Source organism: Megascapheus bottae, chromosome 14 (assembly GCF_031878675.1).
Source record: "Megascapheus bottae isolate mThoBot1 chromosome 14, mThoBot2.hap1, whole genome shotgun sequence".
NCBI classification, from domain to species: domain Eukaryota; kingdom Metazoa; phylum Chordata; class Mammalia; order Rodentia; family Geomyidae; genus Megascapheus; species Megascapheus bottae.
In genome coordinates, this window is record NC_143522.1 from 52,476,801 (window position 1) to 52,483,640 (window position 6,840).

A 6,840-nucleotide genomic window follows, 5' to 3' on the forward strand; every position below is an offset into this window, starting at 1 on the left:
CGTTTGCTTAAGGGCAACCTTCGCGGATTAAACTTTCCAGTTAAATATATCTGATGTGAAAGGAGGCTTTTACTGCATTGCTGAGAAATTGAAAAGTTGCGCACTGGAGACTCCATCCTATACCCAGTGAGTCCAGGGTAAATGTAAATATTAGCCGATTAAATATTAGCCAGAGTTGAGGAGGTGAGCAGCAGGGACAGCAGACCCATTCCTGCCCGGGCGGGGCCCTGAGCCTCCGGGCCGAGGCGCGGCCGGGTCCGAGGTCGCTGGGGGGAGCCGTCCGGGGCTCCGCGGAAGGGGTGGCCGCGAAAGCTCGGAGACCCTGGGCTCGCTTTGGAAGCAGAGGGGTCGGGCTCCCGCCGCGTGCGCCCGCGAGGCCTCGGCGGCCGGCTCGGCTCTAAGACCGCGTCGGCAGGCGGCCGCCGAGCCACCCCGCGGCGCCGGCCGTGTACCCGGCTAGCGCGCGCAGGAGGTAAGGCACCGCCCCGCCGGCGCTCTGGCTCGTGGTGATTGGCAGCTGGGCAGCGGGGGAGGCACGGGCCTTGGGACGCTATTGGCGGCGACTCCCTGTCACTCCAAGAGCCAGGGAAGGGAGGGCCTGCTCGGGGAGGGACACGACTGCAAGGCTTTGTCAAGGCCGCCCGACGCCATTTTTAGCTTGTTTTTCTGTTTACTCGCTTTTGTCCTTTGCTGCTGGCAAAGATGTGTACACGACTGTAAGTCCAGTGGCCACACACTGGTTTTCGTGTTTGGTGGTGGCACATTTTTAGTGACGGATCTTTCCGCTTCACACTTGCTAAGTCACGGTTTCCCTCCCTCAGGCGCTCGGGCCCGCCGGCCGGGCTCGGCCCGGACGGAGTCCGGCCAGCCATGCAGTCGGTGTATTCGCAGGGTTCCCCTCGCAGCTACCGAGGAAGGGGCCCAGTGAGGCCGCGGGGTGGGTGCCTGGCCGCCCTGGCCGGCTGGGTGCCTTTCCACGCGCCACCTCCCGCAGGGACGGGGATGGGGCGAATCCCGCCCAGCGCCGCCATCACAAAAACCACCGGGAGCTGCGGGTCTCCGTCTGCAGCCGGCCACCGTCAAGCCAGTCACGGACCCCGCACTGACCTGACCGTCAGGGAGCAAAGACACACCCAGGGTGGGACGACCGCGAAGCCTGCTCCCAGGGCCTCCTTCCTGCTAATCAATTCAAGACCTGGTACAAACACTTACATTGCTGTTGTTTTTTGGGTGTCTTTAATCCCTTCTTGAAGGAGAGTAGGGCACTAGCTGGATGGGAATGCTTGATTACACGAAAGCGTTTCTTGTAATGAAATCTGAACCCTGCCACACAGTGACATTCCAGTTTCTCCCTACTCTTCCCATATACTTCCTATGCTTTCTCATCTTAATCTGTGAGTACACTTTTGGATTATGGGTATTTTCTGTCTGACGCCTGAGATGGGAAATAGTAACAAAAAGAAATGACAATATAGCTCCTCTGATGGGAGAGGGGGTGCTCTGCCCTGAGCTGATTGTCCTCTAATTTATATTTTTCTCAAAAAATAAAAACAACTCCCTAAAGCAAGGGGCGAAAACTTTTCATTTCAAAAATGCAACATAATAACCGAAATGCATCTCTTTATGATGTGCCTTTAACTCCTCCGGCCCCCTTTTTTCATCACCACCACCACCACGAACAGTTTTTCCAATTTGGACTTAACTGGATTCCCCCCTCCCCCGCCCCAATGCTCTACCAGCTGTGGAGGTTTTCAGACAACTCCCAACCAATAAACGACCATTTTGTCAAAAAGCCAAGAAACTTCCCATCTGAACACATCACCCAAACCACACATAAAGGCCAAAATATACACAGCTGTACATTTAAGAACGAGAGACAATAAAAAGCAAAACCACTTAGGAAAAACAATCACTAAAGGCGTTTTTGAACCACACATTTCAATAAACTGCCTGTTCTCATTTGCCACATGCACTATATACTACTACTCTGGCAATTATTATTTGCTACTCCAATCCTTTCAAGAAGAGCAAGAAAACATAACAAATACAGATAGAATGAAAGTGTCTATGTTAGGTATAGGGTTTTAAATTTTACTTTTTTACATGAAATCCTACTTTGATCACATTTGGGAAACACAACAGAAACATTCACATCCTAGGGTCTACTTTGCACACATAAACACTTGAAAATAAAATCTGATATGGCACATATACACATACTGTACACATAAAGAATAAACCCCAATAAATCTTTATGAGATTGCTTAAGAAACACATATACATTGGAAAATGTCCTCATGAAATTGTGTGTTCAAGACACACCGTCAGCAAGGCTCTCCCCTCTCCCCAGGGAAATTAGTGTTCCAACTATAACACCCCAATATTTTCAATCTATTGGCCTTGGATAATTGCCACAAACAAGCCACTTGGTTTTTATTCTGAAGAGGGTGTGTAAAATGCACGCCAAATGGCTTTATGAAGGAGCCTTAAATCTCTCTGCTTCCTTCGATGTTGCTCGTGGTAGAAATTTACATTATCCCTTCAGCCCAATTAAAAAGAAATCTCTATGTCCCAAGAATCTAAAACACTAAATCCCTCAACCATAAAGATTTACCAGTTCTTAAAATGTGATAGTAAAAAGGTGGGAAAATCTCTGTAAATTTGAGTGGAAACAGTTGCACACGGCCATCCTGCTTCTCAACTTCTTGGTATATTCAAAACCTCGGCCAGGAAAAAGAAAGAGGAAGAGAGAAAGAAAAAGAAATGGGGAAAAGAGCAAATTCCCCTTAGCAACAGTTTTCTCACCCCAGCACTGCCACAGATCTCTATTTAAAAAAAAAAAATTTTTTTTAAACACACACACAAGATTAAGGAGGGGAAAAAATGGAAAAAGGATACCCGAAGGTCGTATGGCTCTTTGTATTCGTGTGTGTGCAAAAAGAAGGACTCGCGGAGCCAGAGCGGCAGGCCCCGCCCCTCCCCGGATGCCGGCGCTGATTGGCCGCGGGGTGCCCCGCCCGCGAGCACACGCGCGGAGCCGGAGGCGGCGGCCCCGGGGGGCCTCGGAGGGCCGCCCGACCCCCGACCCCGCGGCCCGGGCCCGGCCGCCCCGCGCTCCCTGCCGCCCCCCCACCTCCGGCCGCGGCTTAGGACTTCCCAGCCCTCGGGTTCAGTCACCAGCACCACAGATCCGTGGGGCGCTGCTGCCCACACTTAGCTAAACTTGGTCAACTACTTGTTACCGGGGACGTTCTAGACGGGGATTCCACCTCGCGGGTGTGGGGCCCGGGGTGCGGGCTTCCGGGCGGAAGGTCTCGGGTCACGCCCGCCCCTCGCAGGTGAGGGGCAGAGCAGGCTTGCCCTGGAGGGGTTGCTTGTGCAGTCTGCGCACCCCGCTCTCCTCCACGGCTAAAAGCGTGTTCTCAGCAAAGTAAAATGGCGTCCTCTCCTCCCTGCCCCTTGCCTGTCGCCGCGTGCGGGGTGGTCGCGCGGCTCCCCGAGGGGCCCTGCTCCAGTGGGTCGGTGGGTCCTGGGAAGCGACCCGGCTCCTCGCCCCGTGCCGGGCCCGCACTCCGGGCCTGCACTCCGGGCCTAGCCCCGTCCCTGGGCTGGATTTGTTGTTGTTGTTCGGTCTTTTATTTTTCGAACTCTGGGCCTGGGCGCTGTCCCCGAGCGCTTCAGCTCCAGGCTGCCGCCCTACCCTTGAGCGCAGCCCCGCTTCCCGTTTTCTAGTGGTTCACTGGAGACGAGAGTCTCACGGTCTGGCTTTGAACCTTGATCCTCAGATCTCAGCCTCCTGAGTAGCTAGGATTACAGGCCTGAGCCACCACGCCGGAGTTTTTCTTTTTTGCTCAAACCTGTTGCTCTACTACTTGAGCCACATCCCCAACTCTGGCTTTTTGCTGGTTAATTGGAGATAAGAGTCGCAGCGACTTCACTGCCAGGGCCAGCTTCAACAGCCGCCTGAGTAGCTAGGATTACAGGTGTGAGCCCCCCAGTCTCCTGCTGTTGGCTTTTTAATTTATTTTATTTTTCTTTTGCCAGTTCTGGGGCTTGAACTGAGCACTGTCCTTGGACTTTCTCAAGGCTAGAGCTCTATCACTTGAGCCTCAGCACCACTTCTGGCTTTTTTTCTATGTATGTGGTACTGAGGAATGGAACCTGGGTCTTCGTGCATGCTAGGAAAGCACTCTACTACTAGGCCAAACTGCCAGCCCCTGTAGTTTTATTATAGTACCTGACACTTAGATATTTAGTAAATGCTGAAAAGAAAATCATTATTATAGTTGCAAAGTTTCATATGCTACAAGAATTTGTCTTTTACAGCAATGGTTTGTATACATTTATCTGGATGGTGGCCTAGTGGTAGAGTGCTGACCTACCATGCTCCAAGCCCTGGGTTTGATTCATGGAGCTCTAGCCTTGAGAAAGCCCAAGGACAATGCCCAGGCCTTGAGTTCAAGGCCCAGGAATGGTGCTGAACACTTTACACATTAATTTGTATACCACTACTTTCTCCATTTTAGAGACGCTATTTAAGGCATTGGGTGGTGCCTAAATTTAAATAGCTAGCAGAGAAGGCCCCATAGCTCAAGTTTATAAACATGGTGACTCACTGATTTTACAGCAGTAAAACCATACAGGGTTATCTGGTTTGATCTTTACAATATTCCACAAGACAAATGGCTTGACCACTTCCAAGATATCAGTAATGATGCAGCCACACACTGAGATAGCAGGACTGTTCCAATTTAAAGAAAAATAAAACATATGACAACTAAAAGCAAAGTATGTTCTAGATTTTTTTAAAGTTATAATGGCTACTGCCAACATAAATAGGGAAAATGAAATATAGCCTAGATACTCTGTAATTTGACTGACACATTGCTGGCATGAGTATTTTACAAGAAACAGATTGCTTACTCAAACCAGCTTATCCAGCACCTCCTCACACACATTTTGGCACTGGCCATCAAACCTTATGCGTGTCGGTTCTCAAAGTCCAGAACATTCTTGGTAAGATCTGATCTCAGCAGAAAGGCCTGCTGTTGCTTCTAATTGTTATTATTTTTACCCAGCAGCACCCACGCGTATGTTCAAACTCTGTAGTAGCTAGCATTGCCTTTACCTGAAAATGAGATGCTAGTGTTTATGCTCTTCTTGGTTATAGGCTTGCTTGTTATTATTTGTTGTTTTAGAATAAATTAGCTGAACAAGGAGGAGGGAGGTTTATGATTTATCAATTCATCCATTCATTGTACTCTGATCAAACTCACCCTCTCCGTCTCCTCTCATCTCTACCTTTTCTTTTTCTTTTTTTTTTTTTGTAGTACTAGGTTTTGAATTTAGAATCTTGCACTTGCCAACTGAGTGCACTACTACATCAGTCATGCCTCTAGCCCCATTTCAGAATAGTTATTTTAAAGACAAGAGACTTGGTTGATGGCCAGATTGGCCTATTTGTGCCTCTTGGCTGTGGGATAACTAATCCCAGCCATTGTGCTTTCTCTAGAGCTTGGGATGAGTTTGAGCCACTGCTCCCCACCCCCTTCTAGCAGGGTTTAGAGGTGTGGCTCAAGTGGTAGAGGACCGGTCACCCAAACTGAGGAAGCCCTGCATTTAAATCCCTGTACCAGAAAAAAAAAAATTGAAGAAACCATTTTTATGCTATTAAGTAGTAACAAGACCAAGAAAAATACATCTTTTTCATCTAAAAAAATGTACAATTCCAACTAAAGCACTTCTGATTTCAGATGTTAGACTTCACAGGTGACTTGTCAGATGAAGAAAAACTGCTTATTTGACTTTGGGTCCAGCAGATCTTCTATTGTCTTTTCTGTGTGTGAGATCTCCAAAAGGGCCTTGCTTGGGAAATAGAACAGGCCTTGGAATGAGGCTAGGAAGCTGATTCATTATCACAACGGAGCATTTTAGAACACGAGTGCAAGGAACTCCTAGGATCAGCTGAGAATATGTCCTCAGAGATAGTAGAGAGGGAAAAGGGAGAACTGGGGTTTAAAGATGAGCGGATACAGAGAGAGAAGACAAAAGGAAAAAAAGACAAAGAAGACAGAAGAGGGAGAAGGTGACAGAAGACAGTGCTCAAGGAAGAATGAATAGGAGTTTGTTTTGTAGAAACTAGGAAGTTAGGCTTTGTTGTTGGTTTTTGCCAGTCCCGGAGCTCATGATCTCTGGCTCAGGACTGGCACTGTCACGCTGGAGCTGAATCTCCCTTGCCAGGTTTTGTTTTGTTTTTTGTTTGTGATCAGTTGGAGTTAATAGTCTCAGCTGAGACCTGAGGATCATGGTTAGAAGCCAGCCTACGCAGAAACATCAGTGAGACGCTTATCTCCAATTAACCACCACAAGAAGCTGGAAGTGGAGCTATCGCTCAAAGTGGTAGAGTGTTAGCCTTGAGTAAGAAAGTTCAGGGACAGCCAGAGTGCAAACCCCAGGATAGGCCCCCCTCCAAAAAAAAAAGAAAAGTTTCAAATTTGTCTGCCTGGAGTGGCTTGGAACATAATCCTCTGATTTCAGTAGCTAGGATTACAGGCATGAGCCACTGGTGCATGTTAGGTCCACATGGAAGAAATGGCCCCTTTCCTTGGCTCTCTCCCCCTGCACCTTGGAAATCCCCACCCAGCACTCTTAACCCTAGAAGCTAGAATGCCTGGGTGCAGTGGGAGATCCCCCAGACTGAGGTATTTCCGCATCCTCTGAGGTCACCACCACTTCCTCTGTGTGGCCACAACCCTTCCCTTATACAATCTCTCTCCTCCTACTTAGAATCCCTTGCTCTTCTGGACTCCATTTTGAGTGGCTGGACATCTCTTTTCCTCA

The 6,840-nt window shown here is 49.0% G+C and overlaps 1 long non-coding RNA gene across 1 annotated transcript; it reads left to right on the plus strand.

Moving 5' to 3' along the window:
* The first annotated feature begins 304 nt into the window (after positions 1 to 304).
* Positions 305 to 1,211, plus strand: LOC150055290 (uncharacterized). Its single transcript, XR_016537693.1, has 2 exons — positions 305 to 472; positions 995 to 1,211. It is a non-coding gene; the product is annotated as an uncharacterized LOC150055290 (long non-coding RNA).
* Positions 1,212 to 6,840: the final 5,629 nt, after the last annotated feature.